Here is a 19,231-nt window from a genome sequence, read left to right on the forward strand (position 1 = left end):
GTTTAAACTGAAGAGAACTAGAAGTTGTGCACACCCTTGGTTTAATGACGATACTAGGGTTATTAGACAGAAATGGAGAAAAGCTGAAAGGAAGTGGAAGAGGGACAAATTACAAATATCTTATGGTAAATCTGACCGTTATCAGTTTGTAGCAGTAAATGAAGAGATGTCTTATCAATCACAAGTTCAGTATGGCGTACCACAAGGCTCAGTACTAGGACCGCTGCTGTTCACTCTGTATATGCTACCATTAGGAGATATCATTAGGAAACATGGAATTAGCTTTCACTGTTATGCCGACGATACTCAGCTGTATATTTCTTCAAAACCTAACGAAACCTACCAATTCACAAAATTAACGGAATGCATAGCTGATATAAAAAAATGGATGACTAGTAATTTCCTACTACTAAATTCAGAAAAAACAGAGATTCTAATTATTGGACAAAAAACTTCCACACGTAATAACCTAGAGTACTGTCTAACACTTGATGGCTGCTCTGTTAAGTCTTCGTCGTCGGTTAGGAACCTGGGTGTGCTCTTTGATACCAATCTTTCATTTGAAAGTCATGTGTCTAGTATCTGTAAAACCGCTTTCTTCCATCTTAAAATATATCTAAATTACGTCATATGCTCTCAATGAATAATGCAGAACAATTAGTTCATGCGTTTATGACCTCAAGGCTAGATTATTGTAATGCTCTACTGGGTGGTTGCCCTGCACGCTTAATAAACAAACTACAGCTAGTTCAAAACGCAGCAGCTCGAGTTCTTACTAGAACCAGGAAGTATGACCATATTAGCCCTGTTCTGTCAACACTGCATTGGCTGCCTATTAAACATCGTATACATTTTTAAATATTGCTGATCACTTACAAAGCACTAAATGGTTTAGCTCCGCAGTACTTGAGCGAGCTCTTAATGCATTATAGTCCTTCACGTCTACTGCGATCTTAAAATTCCGGCCAGTTAATAATACCTAGAATATCAAAATCGACTGCTGGCAGTAGATCCTTTTCCTACTTAGCACCAAAACTTTGGAACAGTCTTCCTACCATTGTCCGGGAAGCAGACACACTCTGTCAGTTCAAATCTAGACTAAAAACACATCTCTTCGGCCTAGCATACACATAACACATTATAGACTTATATAATTAGGCTGCATAGTTTAGAACAGCCGGGACCGGGAACACTTCCCGTAATCCTGATGTACTTGGTACATCATAAGAAGGATGGCGTCTACGCTAATATTAGTCTCTCTGTCTATCCCGAGGTTTACTGCTGTCCACCGGAACCAGGCCGTATCCAGATCTGATGAAGGACCAGCGCCAGGACACGACGACGACGCCGCTGACCTGAAGTGTCAACCAGTCTCTCCTCCTCTCCACTCCGACTTCAACCAACCGGAACTGGACAAATACTCTGATTCATTCTGAACTTCATACACTGTTCACTCATTGGCCAGAGGAGAACTGGCCCCCGACTGAGCCTGGGTTCTCCCAAGGTTTTTTTCTCCATTCTGTCACCTGATGGAGTTTTGGTTCCTTGCCGCTGTTGCCTTACCTTCTGGCTTGCTTAGTTGGGGACATTTAATATTCAACAATATTATAGATCTGCCTTAAAGGTGGACGATGATGAAATTATTTGTTGCATTATTTTCATGTTATCACTGTGAAGCTGCTTTGATACAAACTGTATTGTAAAAAGCGCTATATAAATAAAGATGACTTGACTTGACTTGATTGTGTTAGAGATTGTATGATCCAATATCAAAAAGTCGTTAAGTTTGCAAAAGCAAAATATTTTTCAGAGCTCATTGCTAAAAACGCACACAGCCCGAAAATACTATTTAATACTATAAATAAGGTGTTGAATTCTAATTTATATCCTGATCCCTCTCCTACGGCCTGCGAAAACTTCCTTAAGTTTTTTTGCGACAAAATTGGTTCTATAAGATCATATATTTTGGACTCTTCTTCTTTGGACCTACCTCAGTCAACTCCGTCACAGATTTTAACAAATTTATCTGAGTTCTCTCCAGTGTCTCATAGTCATCTGAAACACATTTTTCAACAAATGAAGCTCACCTTTTGCTCACTGGATGTTATTTATCCTCGCCTTTTATCAGATATACTCGATTTTATTAGTCCTAGCTTACTGTCAATAATCAATAGTAGCTTAGTTAGTGGGTTAGTTCCATCTTACTTTAAACATGCCATTGTGCAGCCGCTGCTCAAAAAGCCAAACCTTGATCCAACAGTTTTGAATAACTATCGTCCCATCTCTAAATTACCATTTTTGTCAAAAGTTTTGGAGAAGGTTGTGTTCAATCAGCTTTCTTCTTTCTTACAGGATAATGGTATTTTGGATAAATATCAATCTGGTTTTAGATCACAGCACAGTACAGAGACTGCACTGCTTAAAGTAATAAATGACTTATTTCTGATTGTTGACTCCGGTAAATGTGCTGTTTTAATTCTGCTGGATCTTAGCGCGGCATTTGACACTCTCGATCATGGCATTCTTTTAAATCGTTTAAAGCAAATTGGGATCCAAGGTTGTGCTTTGAACAGGTTTGCCTCATATTTAAAGGATCGAACCTTCTCAGTAGAGACAGGAAATTACCCATCATCTCGTGCACCAGTTTTATATGGGGTTCCGCAGGGCTCGATTCTGGGTCTTGTTTTATTCTCCTTATACATGCTTCCATTGTATACTATTTTTTAGCAAGTATAATGTATCATACCACTGCTATGCAGATGATACTCAGTGTTATGTCCCTTTACATCCAAAGGATGACTCTAGTTTGCAGTGTGTATTGGATTGTTTAAGAGACGTTAAACAGTGGATGGCTGCCAACTTCCTTCAGCTAAACGATTCTAAGACGGAAGTTTTAATTTTTGGCTCATCTACTTTAACAGAGGTTGTTGCCAGTAAATTGGGACCTTTATCTGACAATCTCCATTCATATGTTCACAATCTGGGTGTTACTTTTGACTCTGCTCTGACTTTTAACAAACAGATCAACAGTGTGGTCAAAAGTTGTTTTTATCAGTTGAAGAATATTGCGAAAATTAAGGCATTTTTAACACCCAAAGACATGGAGTCTGTGATACATGCTTTTATTTCATCAAGATTAGATTACTGTACTGTACTTGGGTGTCTCACAGTCCCTACTGTCACGTCTTCAACTAGTCCAAAATGCTGCTGCTAGATTGTTGACAGGAACAAGGAAAAGAGAACATATTTCGCCAGTATTGTTCTCTCTCCATCGGCTGCCAGTTAAACATCGTATTGAGTTCAAAACACTACTGTTCGTTTATAAGGGATTGCATGGACTGGCTCCTCCATACATCTCTGATCTCCTTTCATTCCACCATAATGTTTTTAGAAATCTCAGGTCAACCAGCAGTTTACAGCTGACTGTTCCAAGAACACGTCTAAAATTAAAAGGAGATCGTGCCTTTTCAGTGGCCGCTCCACAGCTTTGGAACAATCTGCCATCTCATATAAAGACCGCTCCAACATACATTGATTTTAAATCTTTGCTTAAAACCCACTTATTTACCGCTGCTTATGGTCATAAGTGGGCATAGTGGTATTGTATTGTATTGTATTGTGTATTGTTTATCTGTGGTTTTGTTTATTCATTAGGATACTTGCTTACATGTTGTACAGCACTTTGGCCAACAGCTGTTGTTTTTAAATGTGCTCTATAAATAAATATGACTGACTGACTGACATATGGTAAAAGTTAACAAAACATTTACTGTGCTAAATTTGATATTACATTGTGGTTGTAAATGAATAGGCTTGGACTTGGTGCTGGGAATCCAATCCACAGGATAATGGTGACACCAGAATAAAAAAATTCATGATTCTGAAGCTGAAAATACAGAATTATTTTAGACGAATATGCTTGCACTCTGTCCCTGACTAGATATGTTTAAAATAATGCAGGCCACTTTTTACTAGTAACATAAGCCACTTGGCATTATCAGAAAAACCCACAAATGTCCCCCCATTGCATTATTATACACTATATTCAACCTTATATATAGTTTAATGTAGTACTGACACTAAAAACTCTGAAAAAGTGATATTTTTCCCTCACACAGTAAGTTTTATTTTAGGTGAACCATACACAATGTCAAGCACTGTAATTTGCTCTGGCCCCCTTCCTGTTCGCTGAAGTGATGAGATAGTAAGTAGATTGTGTTCACTCAATGGCTGGCTGTCTGGGTGGTGTCCACGAAATAATATAGAATTCATAGACAATTGGAAAAGTTTTTGGGGCAAACCTGACCTGTTGAAAAGAGATGGTATTCATCCCTCTTGGGATGGTGCTGCTCTTCTCTCTAGTAATTTGGCTCATAGTCTTAGAGATAAAACATGACAATCTGGGCCTCAGGTCAGGAAGCAGACAGACTGGCTTAACCGACCGTCTGCTAGCGGCCTCACGTCACTAAGGTCAGATAAATCCCATCACATAGAGCCTCTTTCACCTAGATATCATCATATAGAGACTGTGTCTGTTCCCCGAACTTGGAAATCAAAAATACTTTCAAACCCATCTAAGGTTAAAAATTTTATTGATCTTCAACAAATAAAAAATAGATATAATACAAATGAGCAAATGATAAAGCTTGGGTTGCTGAATATTCGATCTCTTACTTCAAAAGCGCTAATAGTTAATGATATGATTACAGATTATAACCTAGATGTGCTGTGTTTAACAGAAACCTGGCTAAAACCAAACGATTACATTGCTTTAAATGAGTCAACCCCACAAGATTACGGTTATAAACATGAACCTCGTCTGAAACGCAAAGGAGGAGGTGTTGCTGTAATTTATAGTAATATTTTCAAAACCACTAAGAAATCTAGTTGTAAATATAATTCTTTTGAAGTGTTGGTGCTTAATGTAAAAATATATAGTGTAAATGATAAATCACGTTTGAAAATTCTGCTGGCTACTGTATACAGGCCACCAGGGCACCATACAGACTTTATCAAAGAATTTGCGGACTTTCTATCAGAATTAGTATTGGCTGCAGATAAAGTACTAATTGTTGGTGACTTTAATATACACATAGATAATGAAAAAGATGCATTGGGATTGGCATTTAAAGACATTATAAACTCAATTGGAGTTAGACAACACGTGTCAGGACCGACTCATTGTCGTAATCATACTCTAGATCTAATACTATCACATGGAATAGATGTTGATGCCGTTGAAATACTGCAACAGAGTGATGACATCTCAGATCACTATCTAGTCTCGTGTAAATTACATTTAGCCAAGGCTGCAAAGCCGACTCCGTGTTATAAATATGTTAGACCGATTACTTCTGCTACTAAAGATTGCTTTATCAATAATCTTCCTAATCAGTTTCATCATCTCAGCATCCCGGATAGCTTAGAAGAACTTGATATTGCAACAGAAACTTTTAACTCTCTCTTTTCCAGCACTTTAGACACAGTTGCTCCGCTGCGCTTAAAGAAGATTAAAGAACATAGTCCAACGCCGTGGCACAACGAGCACACTCAGGCCCTTAAGAGAGCAGCCAGAAAAATGGAGCGCAACTGGAAGAAAACAAAACTAGAGGTGTTTCGGATTTCATGGAAGGAGAGCTCGATTGCTTACAGAGAGGCTTTAAAAGCTGCTAGATCTGCTTATTTTTCAACCCTATTAGAAGAAAATAAACATAATCCTAGGTATTTATTTGAAACAGTGGCTAAACTAACGAAAAAGAAAGCTTCAAGCCCAGAAGCTTCCAAGAAACACAGCAGTAATGACTTTATGAACTTCTTCACTTATAAGATCGATAATATCAGGGACAAAATTATAACTATGCAACCGTCTAATACAGTATCGCATCAGGAAGTGCATTGTAGTCTCCCTGAGGGAAAATTTGATTCATTCATTGCTATAGGAGAGGAAGAATTTTGCAAACTCGTCAAATCATCTAAATCCACAACGTGCATGTTAGACCCTATACCGACTAAGCTGCTGAAAGAGATGCTTCCAGATGTCATAGATCCTCTTCTTAATATCATTAATTCATCTTTGTCTCTAGGATACGTACCAAAAACCTTTAAGCTAGCTATGATTAAACCGCTTGTTAAAAAACAGCAACTTGATCCTACAAAACTAGTCAATTACAGGCCGATCTCTAATCTGCCATTTCTGTCAAAGATATTAGAAAAAGCAGTATCCTCACAACTGTGTTCCTTTCTTGAAAGAAATGATATCTGCGAGGATTTTCAGTCCGGATTTAGACCGTACCATAGTACCGAGACAGCTCTCGTTAGAGTCACAAATGATTTGCTCTTATCATCCGATCGTGGTTGTATCTCTCTATTAGTATTACTGGATCTTAGTGCTGCATTTGACACCATTGACCACAACATCCTTTTAAATAGACTCGAACATTATGTTGGCATTAGTGGAATTGCACTAGCATGGTTTAAATCATACTTATCTGACCGTTATCAGTTTGTAGCAGTAAATGAAGAGATGTCTTATCAATCACAAGTTCAGTATGGCGTACCACAAGGCTCAGTACTAGGACCGCTGCTATTCACTCTGTATATGCTACCATTAGGAGATATCATTAGGAAACATGGAATTAGCTTTCACTGTTATGCCGACGATACTCAGCTGTATATTTCTTCAAAACCTAACGAAACCTACCAATTCACAAAATTAACGGAATGCATAGCTGATATAAAAAATTGGATGACTAGTAATTTCCTACTACTAAATTCAGAAAAAACAGAGATTCTAATTATTGGACAAAAAACTTCCACACGTAATAACCTAGAGTACTGTCTAACACTTGATGGCTGCTCTGTTAAGTCTTCGTCGTCGGTTAGGAACCTGGGTGTGCTCTTTGATACCAATCTTTCATTTGAAAGTCACGTGTCTAGTATCTGTAAAACCGCTTTCTTCCATCTTAGAAATATATCTAAATTACGTCATATGCTCTCAATGAATAATGCAGAACAATTAGTTCATGCGTTTATGACCTCAAGGCTAGATTATTGTAATGCTCTACTGGGTGGCTGCCCTGCACGCTTAATAAACAAACTACAGCTAGTTCAAAACGCAGCAGCTCGAGTTCTTACTAGAACCAGGAAGTATGACCATATTAGCCCCGTTCTGTCAACACTGCATTGGCTGCCTATTAAACATCGTATAAATTTTAAAATATTGCTGATCACTTACAAAGCACTAAATGGTTTAGCTCCGCAGTACTTGAGCGAGCTCTTAACGCATTATAGTCCTTCACGTCTACTGCGATCTCAAAATTCCGGCCAGTTAATAATACCTAGAATATCAAAATCGACTGCTGGCGGTAGATCCTTTTCCTACTTAGCACCAAAACTTTGGAACAGTCTTCCTACCATTGTCCGGGAAGCAGACACACTCTGTCAGTTCAAATCTAGACTAAAAACACATCTCTTCGGCCTAGCATACACATAACACATTATAGACTTATATAATTAGGCTGCATAGTTTAGAACAGCCGGGACCGGGAACACTTCCCGTAAATCCTGATGTACTTGGTACATCATAATAAGGATGGCGTCTACGCTAATATTAGTCTCTCTGTCTATCCCGAGGTTTACTGCTGTCCACCGGAACCAGGCCGTATCCAGATCTGATGAAGGACCAGCGCCAGGACACGACGACGACGCCGCTGACCTGAAGTGTCAACCAGTCTCTCCTCCTCTCCACTCCGACTTCAACCAACCGGAACTGGACAAATACTCTGATTCATTCTGAACTTCATACACTGTTCACTCATTGGCCAGAGGAGAACTGGCCCCCGACTGAGCCTGGGTTCTCCCAAGGTTTTTTTCTCCGTTCTGTCACCTGATGGAGTTTTGGTTCCTTGCCGCTGTTGCCTTACCTTCTGGCTTGCTTAGTTGGGGACATTTAATATTCAACAATATTATAGATCTGCCTTAAAGGTGGATGATGATGAAATTGTTTTTTTGTATTATTTTCATGTTATCACTGTGAAGCTGCTTTGATACAATCTGTATTGTAAAAAGCGCTATATAAATAAAGATGACTTGACTTGACTTGACAATCTTCATGTCACTATCCACGATACATATTGTTGCATTTTTGTATTGCGATATATTGTGACATGATGGGCCCTATTTTGCACCCGACGCACAGCAGACTTTTCCCTCCACAGACGCATGTCAGTGAATTAAGGAATGAACTTGCGGTTCAGCGAAAAGAGGAGGCGTGTTCCGGCGCAAACGTTCCCTGGAGCTATTTTGTTGTTTCCGAAAAAAATTCCACCACAGACCAATAAAAACCTAGTCTAAAGTCACTGGCACGTTATTCAGATGCTATTTTAAGGGCACATGCTTGGCCATAATGTAGTGCGTGCACAACTTTGCCTAACTCATCTACATAGATACAGCAGTTCCCATTTTTGCAAACCATACATAATTACAAGGAAAAATATTACCACACGAGGGAAATCATTGTGGTGTCCATGAAGATGTGAAAAAATAGGCATAAATCTAGTTTACACATTTACCCAAATAATTGAGGCTAATTGTAGTAATGACGGATCAAACCTGCTTGATCAATAGTGGCAAGACACATCGGTATATAAGGACATCTGACAAAGTGGGTTGTCCGTCAAGAACCAGGAAACAAAATTCTGAAGATTGCTAAATCACCTTTACCATCATGTAAGTTGCGTGCATCTGGCAAATCCACCATTATAATAGCAATCCGCCATGGAACAAGCATGTCTGCTCTTAAAGGGAATGTGAGATGACGCTCTGATTGGTTTATTGTATGTTACGCCCAAACCACACCTATGAGTAATGTAGCTACTTCAGACCAACCCATTTTAGATTTGCGTCGAGATCTGCCCTCAAAGTTACTTGCATTTTGCGTTTGATACTTACAATTCAGATCGTTAAAATACGGCCCGATATATTGTTACACCCCTAGCATATACTAATTGTTAATCTTGTCGGTTACACTTTATTTTGATAGTCCACTTTAGACATTCTACTAACTATAAGTAACTTTTCAACTACATGTCAACTAACTCTCATTAGAGTATTAGTAGACTGTAGTAGACTGTCAGTAGACTGTTAGGTTAGGGTTAGGTGTTAGGGTTCGGGTTAGGAGAATAAGTTGACTTGTAGTTGCCAAATTACTTATAGTCAGTAGAATGTCTGTTGGGGGACCATCAAAATAAAGTTTTAGCTGATATTAAGCAGAGAGTCTATTACTAATCTAATGACAGTTAGTTGACATGTAGTTGCAAAGTTACTTATAGTTAGTAGAATGTCTAAAGTGGACTATCGAAATAAAGTGTTACCATATTGTCGAGTGCGCTAAGAAAAGTGCCTTGTCATTCTGTTATGCAGGGCAGGCGCTGTCTATGTCATTGATGCTACTGCTGCGGGTTTGAATCCTTGTCTGACCAAAGTTAAATAATTTACAGATAAGATAACAAAAGTGAATAATATGACTTCTGGATATGTTCTAATGTATTTTTAACTATTTAAATTGTTTATCTATGTTATTTTATGAATGGTAAGTATTTAATTTGCCTTAAAGATCTTCATTGCATCCTGACGAGGCCATGTGGACAGACCGGAAAGCCATTAGTCGTTCACCACCCACTGGACCAAGATATGAAAGCACACCTGTATCTCACCCAGTTACAACGGAGGATGTATCGGAGATTCTGAAAATGATGCAGCAGCTTTAACAAGAACATTAACAACTACAATCTACAGTGTTAGATATGCAACAGCAAATGGGTATTATCAGAGGCTCCTCAATCCACCAAAGAGCAGTGACTTTGCCATATGACAGAGCCCTGTTACCATCAAGCCATGCCCGTTTACCAGAATATTAAGACTGGCTACTGCTGACACATCCTGTAGTGGATGATGACATCCTTCCCCGCCCAATGAATATACCACCCCTCCTAGACACAAAATATATGATTTGGTGGATGAAATAATCACTAGCCTGCAGAAATTAGGGAATAAAGATCAATCTTCCTCAAGGTACCCTATGGCAACAACTCCACCACAGAGGGCGCATAACTATTCTATACCGCCAACATGCCATTCTATAGAGACACAGGACAGCATTCTGACTACCCTCAGTTATAGAAGATAGACAGAGGCCCTATACCCACAATCCCTGACTTCACCAAGGGAGACCCACAGGAATTTGCATGACTGGAGGTATCATTAGACAATCTTCTACCTGAGGATGCTACCGAGATATTTAAAAATCAATTTATCTTGGAACACTTGAAGTTTGAGGATGCTCCTCTCATTACAGACTCCTACATCAATTCCAGTAGGCCCTATTCAGATACCATGGCTGAGCAATATGGGCAATCACACCAGTTAGCCTTGCGGCAAATTGCTGATGAAATGGATTACCCTTCTATCCGTAGCCATGATGCCAGTGGATTCTAAAGGTTTGCATTGAAAGTCAGAGCATTGGTAGGTATGCTAGACCAACAGGGAGAGTCCAGTTCGAGTGTAGCTAAACCTAAGGACAACCCGAAAATGTTATGCCCCTACTGCACAAATACCTAGCATTATTTGAATCAGTGCCAAAATTTCAGCCAGCTCACCAAAGAACTGAAAACGAACTAGAGGAAAACTAATAAGAGATGCTGGCGTTGTGGTCAAGCTCATCAGGCAGCGCAGTTGTTTGAAAACCAACTGTATGCAAGGGCAAACATATCAAGGTACTTCAAGAGTTGAATGAGAGAGTCAATAAGAACACTTGTCTTGTCAACAACACCAATGAGGTCTTGTACCTAGACCGACCATTAGGCTGCAGTCAGGTACTGTTAAAGGTCATAAATATAATTAATCGGAATGGAGAACATACCCTTGAGACATTTGCCATTTTGGATGATGGCTCAGAATGCACCATCCTTTTGCAAGAAACTGCTCAGAAACTAAAGCTACATAGAAAACCAGAAGACTTTGCTCTGAGAACTGTTAGACAGGACATGAGAGTCATACATAGTACTTCAGTGTCCTTCACCATCTCTCCAGCCTGTCAGCCTCAAAGGGTCTTTAAGATATACAGGACATTTACTGCAAACCAATTGGGACAAACACATGTCCAGCTGCAACCCTACAGAATAAATACAGACACCACAGAGGGCTGCCAATCCCTTCCTTTGACAGTGTTCAGCCCCTCCTATTAATTGGCTTGACTATCCTAACTTAGTTACCCCGATTGAGCCTGTACGCTTGGGTCCTCCCAGTGGACTGGCAGCAGTGAAGACAAGACAAGGCTGGACAGTCCAAGGGCCTGCTAAGCTTGTGCAACATCCACTACTCACCAAACAATGTCTCAACATATCAATTAGTTCCCCTTCCAATGAACTGTTCAGACATATTGAAAAACTGTGGCAACTCGATGTACGGCCCTACAGGAGTGAGAAACTTGCTACTAGATCCAAACAAGATCAAGAAGCCATCGACCTGCTAGAGGCAAAGATTTTGGAGAGTAAAAACCCCTACCCTTTTTAATCCCTCCCGAGCCTGTCTGCTCTAATTTGAACGAGCTGGTCCTGCCCAGCCTCCCTCTCCTGCCTCCTCTCCTGACTTTTTACAATAATTTTTTTGTTTTCCGCCAATCCCACTGTTCATCATCACTCCCTTCTCCAGCCCTCAGCCACGCCTGATACCCAGTCCTCGCTGTCTCCCATCAGTCCCTCAGTTCCTCATCAGCCTTTTCTCAGTGGCGCTGCAAAACCTGGGGCCTGCTCACTGTGAGCCAGATTCTCCTGTGCCTGGAGATCCTGTGGCTCCGCCTCCGGCCTCAGATCCCGTCGTGCTACCTCGGCCCGTCATTTTGACTCCTCTGCCTTTGCTCCTTCCTCCCTCAACTCCAACAGCGACCATCGAGCTTTCGGCTCCACTGGACTCCCTCAGGCCATCAGCTCCACCTGGATCAGACATCGCCATCACATCACCACAGACTTGCAGGCCGTTCGCTGCTCTCTAGCCCTCCACCCCTACGGCTCCGTTTGGCTCCACTTTCGCTCAAGCTATGCCACAGTCCTCAGTAGTTCCAGCTCCACCTCAGCCCTCCGGTACCCTGTTTCCATCTCGGGGGGTCGTCGGAACAGCTCCGTCATGGACAAAGGGACCACCAGCATCACTCCTTTCCTTCTGCTGTCTGTCTGCGCCTAGGGCTCCTCCTCCATGGGCTCCGTTACCTCCACTCCTCCCCAGGGTGGTGTGGAGACCCTGACCAACATGGCTCCTCCCACCAGCAACACCACCGTGGGACGCTGTCCTAGCTGTGGCCTGGTCCGCTATCAGCAGACCATCCCTGCTCAAGTCCACCCCCTGGTCGAACCCACCATCTTCACCTCCTTGGTCTTCTGCCTGTCTGTCTGCCTGCTCTCACCAGCCCTTTGCCTGCCCCTCTTACCAGCCCTTCGCCTGCTCCTCGTCCACCTCCAAAGCCCCCTCTCTCCTTCAACTCTTCTACGGCGCAAGGTCACGCCTTCCGAGAGGGGGGCAAAATGTCACAATATCACCCTGTTTGGACTCAGTTTGACCTTTTCCTGCAACTAGTTTGTCGTCATGGTTTCTAATTTGATTTGTCACCACTGTCAGCTGTGTCATCGTTAATCATCTCATTTGTCTGTGTATTTAGTCCTGTGTTTTCAGTTCACCCTTGTCTCGTTTAAATATGGTTGTGTTTGCTTGCTGTTATTCGTGTGAAAATTACCCTGTGGATATTACTAAATACTGTTTGAACCTTTATCTTCATCTTCGTGCCTTAATATGTAGCATAATCATTACAGCTAGAAACTTCCAAGCAAGTGTGTTGGGGCATGCTGGAGCTAACTCTGCAGGACTGGACACCCATGGGCTTGATTTAAGGTGCTAAAGAAAATAAGTAATTATAAAAATGTGTAGATTATACTTACTACAGGGTTCTGACTATCTTGGTGTCACATCAGTGGGAGCCAGTGTGAAGTAGCCAGATTTATTTTAACCCTCTGATGCAGAATCACTTCAGTGAACAGATTTCAATAGTCATTCTTTACACTTCGCACTTCACACCATTCTTTAATAGCCATCATGGTGATCACCTTTGACCCTTTCCCATAATTCTATATGACTGTGCCCTTTATTTGTCAATGTGTTTTTATTAATGACAACATACATTCAGCATGGCTGACATTTTTGCAGTAGAAACATATCTAAGGAACACTTTTATTCAGTAATTATTTATCCAGTTGTTGTAGTTTACATTCCATAACTGAAAATACATCTGTCCACTGTAAAGGACACAGTCAATTAAAACGCATATTTGTTTAGATATTTCACATTTCACATAGATATTTTAATTAAATTACTGAATTATGTTGAATATGTGGTGATGAGACTGTATTGTAGCCCTTTAGCACTGTAGCACTTTCAGACTTTCAAACATCTCAGATTCTGATGTAACATTTTCTACTCATGGAGAGATCATAATTTATTAAAGCATGCTATTGTAGTAAAATGTACTTTAAAAGTGCATATTTTTTGCTTAGGGTACTTACAGTGTACCAGTCTATAGAGCCATTGTAAACGCTACCTCAAGATAAGAGTGTTAACTGTCTTCATTCAGAAAAACGGTGGGTTACCATGATCTTACTTTAGAATTATATTATTATTTAGAAATATATGATGCATTATACAAGTTAATTATGAACCTGCATATAGTAGTTATCAGTAGTCCTCTGGGAAAAAAACTAGTTACTGATTAGCTAATAGTGAACTACCACATTCAAATCAATCAGAGTTTCTTGTTACTTAATAGTAAGTGTTAATAGTGTGTTACTCATTTGTTCCTGTTTAGTTATTCATTAATGACATAACAGTATTCTAAAGTGTTACCGAACTTACTTCTCGGTCACTAAAAAAGTCTGTTATATAAAGTATGTGTGTAGCTTGAATAGCCTACAATCCAGACACACTACATCCTGCATTGCATATGGTTGAGCGCTTGCACTTGCTAAGAAAATGAAGAAAAAAAAAGGTTACTTATTAAAGAGAAGTGCACTCCTTCTGTTTTTGTGAAATAGGAAAACCAAAAGGTAAGACTTAATGGATCCCATGAGGGAAATTCAGACATTACAGCAGCAGAGGTGCTAAACAAGTCAAACGTATAGACATCTGTGGAATCAGTCCCCTTATCTAATCACGGGCATTGGCAAATATTGAATAAAAGCATCCAATGTTTGTGAAACCATCTGATCTTGGGTTTTATTTCAGCAAGTTAAATACACATCATGGGCACAAAAAGGGAGACAATATAAATAGCAAGGGAGTGTTTTTCTCCATTTAATTACAAATCGATGATGTTTCAAAGCCACATTCTTTAATATTCAGATTCTGATGTAACATTTTCTACTCATTTAGAGATCATAATTTATTAAAGCATGCTATTGTTATAAATTGTACTTTCAAAGTGCATATTCTTTGCTTAGGGTACTTACAAATTGACTTACATGTGCATTACTGTACAGGACTAAATGTATGGAGGACTCTCTAGAAGTAATAAAAATAATAATTCTGAAAATAGATTAAAAGATATATTCCTGTTTTGAATTAAAAAAAAAAAAAAACCACTGAACAACATAATTTGGTAACATTTTATTTTGATGGTCCCTTTTGAACATTCTGTTAACTATAAGTAACTGTGCAACTACATGTCAACTAACTCTCATTAGAGTATAAGTAGACTATCCGCTTAATATCTGCAAACTCTTTATTGTGATGCTCCTCCAACAGACACTCTACTGACTATAAGTAACTTTGCAACTACATGCCAACTTATTCTAACCCTAACCCTACCAGTCTACTAATGCTCTACTAACACTCTAATGATAGTTAGTAGACATGAAGGGGCAATGTTACTTATAGACAACAGAATGTGTTAAAGGGACAATCCAAATAAAGTGAAACCCCTAATTTTACTCTTTAAAAATTCTTTACAAAATCTACTGCTTTGTCTCTGACTAAGAGCTTCACACCAAATCTGTTCTTGCAATGTGCTGCTTTTGAAGGCATAGAGTGCATTCAAATGTCTAAATATTTTAAATAGAGCCATTGTAAACGCCACCTCAAGATAAGAGAGTCAACTGTCTTCATTCAGAAAAACGATTGATAGGACCGTGTTCTGCAATAGCTCGGGGCTCTACGAGCTTTGGACGGTTGCTGGTTAATCCAGAGCCAGCAAGGATCAAAGCAAGGATCAAAGCCTTCCACAGCAAGTAAGAACTACATCATTAAAGCAGGGAGAAGACAGCCAAGACTTCACCGAGCTCATGGAGCAAGCCATCACAACCTCATCTCAACATATCTCTAGGGGTCCAGAGATAATGAGCAAGGGAAACTTCCTCAAGTAACTGCAGGCCTGGAGCATCTCTGCAGTGACAACATCGATTAATTCCTTCAAATTCCAATTCTCCAGAACTTCAGACAATAACATTATAGCTTATGAGATTGACTGGAATGTGTTGATGTAGAGTCAGCCAAGTTGTGAGAAGGGAGTAAAGAACATTAACCTTCACATCCGCCATTGCATAAATCTTTCAGACATATGCCTTAAACAGAGAATAACAACTATCAAAATTCAAACATGTACATGTCAAAAGATAATCCAAAAGGGAAAGTCTCATAAACGTAAAAATTCCTACAACATCATTATAATAACTGAGCAATTTAACAAAAGGAAACTAACAATGAAAGACGGTGGTCTGACTGAATAACCTCAACAGAGGACATCTAAAAAGAGAGATGATATCCTGCTGTAAGTAGAAGACAGAGCACTGTGAGTATATTACTGTGTGGGAAGTCGTCTGGAACATGGTGATGAGTTGAAAGGCCACTACTCAAACCTCGAAATCTTATTAATATTACACTTTCTAAAAACCTCTAAGACCATCGCACTGCATTAAACAAATTATATGAGATTTTGACTGCTGTAAATCTCATCTAGAAGAGAGAGGTCGCTCAGAGCCAATGGGCGGAGCTTGACGTCCAGCTCCCCCTCTCTTGACATAATGGGTGGAGCTTGACGTCCAGCCCTCTTGACATAATGGGTGGAGCTTGATGTCCAGCTCCCCCTCTCTTGACATAATGGGTGGAGCTTGATGTCCAGCCACAATTCTGTACATACTACAAGATATTCGGGGCGAGTTTGGACCAATTTCTCCCCTTCTGACAATCCAAGGTAAAGTCCTGATTATCTTGATGGTTCTACAGATTATTTTATCAGATTTTCCTGTGGTGTGAGGAGTGTTAAGAGTGGCTGAATCTGCTCGGGAGAACGTCAGAGCCACCCCGATCTCGAATCATAATATTCAACATATTGAATATTTACGATCAGAAATCCTCTTGTGTGGGGGGAACCCCGAGGACCCAATCAGAAAGCGAGTTGACGGAAGATGTTCACACCGTCTCCAAGACTTAATCTGAAACATTGTTGCTTATAGAAATAACCTGTTGTCCGAGGTTACATGCGAGCCTATAACCCGACAACGAAAGTAAACCACGTTTACAAGACTTTATTAAATTGTGGTATTTCCAGGAAGTGACGTCAAAACGTAATAATTTGCGCTTCTGACTCATAGTATTTAATTTGTTATGTCGGTTGTGATGTCAAATAAAGCATTAAAAACCAAATAAGAGTATTGCATGTCAGCGTGAAACTTATGGCTCATATATTATCCTCTCATGCAGTTAGATTCAGGATTTTGCCTGTTCCACTTCTTCTTCTGCTGCACAAGATGAGATCACTTTTTAAAAAATGTGGGTCAAGAAAGAGTCTGAGTTTGCGATAAATTTTCTCCTTCCTTACCGCAAAACGCTTGCTGGAAGAGCTTAAATCCACAGTAAGAACACGTTCCTGTCACATATCACACATGCACACTTCAAAAAGCCGATAGACATCAGGTTAATGCGTTTACATGCTGGGTGAAATCAGTGTACGGGGCAAAAATCTAGCTGTGATGATCGGTTTATTCTTAAGCCGCTTATGAACGCTATGGAAAAAGGAAAACGGGTAAACGCGTTTACATGAACACGTGCATTGTCGTGCATTGTCAAAAACTACAATTTTTTTTCATACTTTTGAGGTTTTTGTAAGGGTGTGGATAGTAATTCCTTCCAATGGATTTGGTTACATTTGAGTCAATACTAGTGGGTTACCATTATCTTTACTTAGAATTAATAATATATGATGCATTATTCAAGTTAATTATTAACCTGCATCAGTAGTCCTGAGGAAAAACTAGATTAGCTAATAGTGAACTACCACATTCAAACCTTGTTAGTTAATAGTAAGTGTTAATAGTGTGTTACTTATTTGTTCCTGTGTAGTTATTCATTAGTGACGGAACAGTATTCTAAAGTGTTACCTTAAGATAACTTACTTCTCGGTCATTAAAAAAGTCTGTTATATAAAGTATGTGTGTAGCTTGAATAGCCTACAATCCAGACACACTACATCCTGCATTGCATATGGTTGAGCGCTTGCACTTGCTAAGAAACTGAAGAAAAAAAAAGGTTACTTATTAAAGAGAAGTGCCCTCCTTCTGTTGTAGGACGTAATGGATCCCATGAGGGAAATTCAGACATTACAGCAGCAGAGGTACAGCAGGTTAAACAAGTCAAACGTATAGAAATCTGTGGAATCGGTCCCCTTATCTAATCACGGGCATTGCTTGGCAAATATTGAATAAAAGCATCCAATGTTTGTGAAACCATCTGATCTTCGGTTTTATTTCAGGAAGTTAAATACACATCATGGGCACCAAAAGGGAGACAATATAAATAGCAAGGGAGTGTTTTTCTCCATTTATTTAAAAATCGATGTTGTTTCAAAGCCACATTCTTTAATATGTTCCTCCTACTTTAGCAATATGTCAATCTGAACTACTACACTCTAAAAAATGCTGGGTTGTTTTAACCCAACTTTGGGTCAAATATGGACAAACTCAGCCGTTGGGTTACATTTTATAATTACATTTTTAACCCAACATTTGGGTTTGACCATATTTTACCCAAAATTGGGTTAAAATAACCCAGCATTTTTTAGAGTGTAGACTTGATGAGTAAAGGCCATCTGCTCACTGCTTGGTAACATCCCAGTCATATCTTGCTCTTGAACCACTATTTTTAATCCATCAGTAAATTTAATTAAAAAAAGACATTCATATTGATTTGTTGCCTAATTGAGATGCTACTTAATAATCTGTTTCATAATGTTTAAGGGTCTTAATTATTACTCAAGTGAAGCCACTTGAGCCCTGTTGCTTTTGGTGCACGTTCTACTTCTGCTTGTTTATTTTAAATGGCTTTTTATCTTTTTATGGCGTGAAGCCAACAAATTTTGCATGCACGTTATTTCTGCCATTAACGGTAATGAGTTTATAAGCATTTCAAATACAAAAGCTCATCTATTGGTCAGTTTGTGCTACGGACATAAAATACCAGACATATCCCACTTCTCAAAAAAAAACAATTGTCTTTAAAAATCATTATTCTGAACCATGTCAATTTTGTTACATGATTTGTGCACTTAATTTCCTACTTCTTTTTGTTCTTCGAAGTATTTATTTAATATACAGTTTATGCACAGTAAAGAGTTTATCATTAGCTTTTAAATTATGTAATTTTTGATTTGCTGAACATTAATATGGCCTAAAACGAATCAATGCCCAACCAACCTCATGGCAATGGTAACAGGGAATTAATTTATTCCTTTCTTCTTAGATTGTCTTTAACAGGATTAAGAGTCCTGTGACCAGCCGTTATATAATCTGTCAGAAGTCAGTAACTCACTCCGACACTTTTCCACAAACCTGCTCAACTGCTGACTGTGGGGGCAAGAACATATGCCTGTCATCCACCGTAACTCAACTGAAGCCTACAGGGAACACAGTTCCTGTCACGCTGTTAAGCCATGCTAAAAGCAGCCCTTTTTCTGAATTTTACACTGCGAGGGTTTAACGATAGCAAAGACAAGGTTTCTCGGTGGGAATGCAGCACTTTTCACTTTTTTTTGTGCTAATGAAGCTGAGCTCACAGAGTACATGTATAAATATAAATGAGCTGCAAGAATACAGTGTGCACTGCATGCAGCATTCCTCCGTGTTTAGACACGCACACAGGCATG

The 19,231-nt window shown here is 39.5% G+C and overlaps 1 protein-coding gene across 5 annotated transcripts in view; it reads right to left on the reverse strand.

Moving 5' to 3' along the window:
- The window catches only part of fgf12a (fibroblast growth factor 12a), a 79,986-nt gene that overhangs the window by 14,702 nt on the left and 46,053 nt on the right, over positions 1-19,231 (reverse strand). The gene's annotated exons all lie outside the window — the stretch shown is intronic.

This window comes from Phoxinus phoxinus, assembly GCF_949152265.1.
Source record: "Phoxinus phoxinus genome assembly, chromosome: 5".
NCBI lineage: Eukaryota > Metazoa > Chordata > Actinopteri > Cypriniformes > Leuciscidae > Phoxinus > Phoxinus phoxinus.